Source organism: Monodon monoceros, unplaced genomic scaffold (assembly GCF_005190385.1).
Source record: "Monodon monoceros isolate NGI ecotype Baffin Bay Population unplaced genomic scaffold, NGI_Narwhal_1 Super_Scaffold_10, whole genome shotgun sequence".
In the NCBI taxonomy this organism is placed as follows: domain Eukaryota; kingdom Metazoa; phylum Chordata; class Mammalia; order Artiodactyla; family Monodontidae; genus Monodon; species Monodon monoceros.
Window position 1 is genome coordinate 18,539,400 of NW_021703766.1, and position 2,677 is coordinate 18,542,076.

The following is a 2,677-nucleotide window of genomic DNA, read 5'->3' on the forward strand; positions in this document are numbered from 1 at the left end:
GGATCTTCTGGGGTATTCCATTCCAAGTGAGGCTCAGCTCTAGCTCATTGTAAGAGGCAAACAGGTTTCCTGAAAGCTGCACTTTCTTTAGATCATTTATACAACTTAACAAGAATTGCAATTAAACCTGGACAACATACTTATTCAGCAAACCCGCCCTCCAGTGAGTCAGCAATCCACATCTTTTCTAGGGGAGTAGCCAACTGCAACTGCCCTGAGTAGAAGCAGTTTTGTCAGAGCTATCTCTGATGATCAGAAATTACCTCAAGGAAATCACATAACATAAGGTAGCTTCCTACACAAGACTCAGTCTGAAGAGCAAACAGGCTTACTAAGATGAGATCCCCTTTTGACATGGAATAAACTCTGAGAAGAACAGCCATTAGTAATAACAGTGGCTTCCATTTCCTAAGTTTCAACTGTGCTAAGCGTCTTATATGCATTCTCACTCCTCTCTGCAACCACATAAAGTAGGCATGATTATTCCTATTACGGGATGAGCAAACTAGGACTCAAAGTACTTCAAGATCTCATAAAAGTCAAGAACTGAATCAAAGTCTTTCTTATTCCAAACCCCATACTTCTAACCACCAAATCATCCTGCCTCCCCAAGATACGGGAAATGAGACTGCAACAGCAGTTGTGTGCTACAAGGCACAGCTGACCCTTCCCACTGGACAAAGACACAACAGTTTCCTGGAGTAATGACAAAGATTTTCAACTAAGGAGCATAGTAAAGTCACCTGGAGAGTTTTTAAAAAATACAGATTCCGGGCTTCCCTGGTGGTGCAGTGGTTGAGAGTCCGCCTGCCGATGCAGGGGACACGGGTTCGTGCCCCGTTCCGGGAAGATCCCACATGCCGCGCAGCGGCTGGGCCTGTGAGCCATGGCCGCTGAGCCTGTGCGTCCTGAGCCTGTGCTCCGCAACGGGAGAGGCCACAGCAGGGAGAGGCCTGTGTACCGCAAAAAAAAAAAAAAAAAAATACAGATTCCTACCAGATTCCAGATATTCTGCATCAAAATCTCAGAAAATGAGACTCTTGAATTTGTATTTTGAAAAACCACACTAGGAGATTTTAGATCATCAGGTTGACAAGGCTGCACCACCTACCACATGCATACGTGTGAATGTGCAAACAGGACACTCGCATTTGCTGTGCTCATCTCAGGTCCTGGCCCCTGATATGTGCTCAGTAGTATAGCTGAATCTGTATCCATTCTTAAATCAGCAACCTATCACAGTTGACTCAGCTCCTACTTTATGCCAAGCACAGAGCCAGACACTGATATGCAGACAGAAGACACAATCCCCAGGCCAACCATCAGGTGACACAACACAATAAACTCCAACAGTAGTCACATGAATTGAGGTACAGAGGAGTCAATGGTTACATGTGAAGGGAGGCTTTTCCAAGGAAATTAAATCTAAGGTGGATTTTAAAGGACAGATGTGAATTTTCCAAACTGGTAGGTGGGGGTGGGGGAAAGAAGAGTAGTACAAAGTGAGAAAATTGCGTATCTAAAGCGAAAGGGTGTTAAAACACAGAGCTAACGGCAGATGTACATACCTCCAACAACAAACTATGTAAGCAGGAGACAGAAGTGCCCAGGTGTTAACTTCGGGGTTATGCCAGATTATGAAGAGCCCTGAATGCCCTGCTATGAAGTTTGGCCTTTACCCTGCAGGTACCAAGGAGCCAGTTTTAGGCAATGAAGGACTTATTCAGATTTTCAAGTGGGAATTATCACTTCACAGTTTCAGGAGAGGGAGTGAGCGTGGGGGAGCTGGGCTTCCCTTTATAAAAGCAGAGGGATAACTGGCTTACAAAGCAGGCGACCCAGCTGGACTCAGGTGTGATTTTCCCCAGCCTGAACAAGGAAGAGACTAGCTGCCCCCCGACCCTGTCGTTCAGTAGCAAAATAGGAGGTGTGGAGTAGGTGCCAGACACGAGAAGGTAGGGAGGACAACCAGGTTGGTTCACCCTGACCGATGTCGACTGGCTGAACAGCTGGCAGGACAGCTGACCACGTCCACCTGGCCCTTGGGGCCTCAGAGACGGGCTACCCAGCGCAGCAGCATGTTTCAAGGCCAGTCAAGCCTCGGACACCAGGGACCCCAAGCAGCCATCGCCTGGCCTGCTACCCACTCCCCCTAGGCCCCGGCGCAGCGGGCACAGGCCGAGGGCTCCGGGCTGGGCAGGGACGGGCCCAGTGCTCCAGGAAGCGACCGTGTCTGCAGCTCGTCAGCCCCTCCCGCCCATGGGGCCGTCAGTCCTGGCCGGGCCGCCTCACCTCGCGCGGGCGGCGGGCTCTTCGGCGTCCGGGCGACTGTGCTGACCCTCTCCGGGCCGCGGACACAGCCCCGACCACCGACACCGCCGCCGCCGCCGCCATCCTCAGGCGTCAGCGTCGTGGCGTCATCACAGCGCGCTCTTGACGCCAAAACAAATCCGGGCCGCCCACGGGGCGGGACAGGGGCGGACTCGAGAGGGCCGGGCTACGCGGTTGGCGGCTCTCCGAGCGTGGCTTGCCAGTCAACGCCTTCAGGGCAGGGTCGGGCTCTCTCTGGGAGTAGGAGGTGAGTCTCTGTGTCGCTCCAAGTGTCTCGACCCTAGGTTTGGGGCAGGCACCGTGGGAAGTAGGGAGAAAGTTTCAAGATTCAGGTTGGGGGCAGGGC

General features: G+C 52.0%; 1 protein-coding gene across 1 annotated transcript in view; it reads right to left on the reverse strand.

Moving 5' to 3' along the window:
- The window catches only part of PSKH1 (protein serine kinase H1), a 34,659-nt gene extending 32,267 nt beyond the window's left edge, over nt 1-2,392 (reverse strand). The window contains exon 1 of the mRNA XM_029210509.1: nt 2,293-2,392. The gene's annotated coding sequence lies outside the window, so the exon portion shown is untranslated. The remainder of the gene's footprint in view (nt 1-2,292) is intronic.
- Nucleotides 2,393-2,677: the final 285 nt, after the last annotated feature.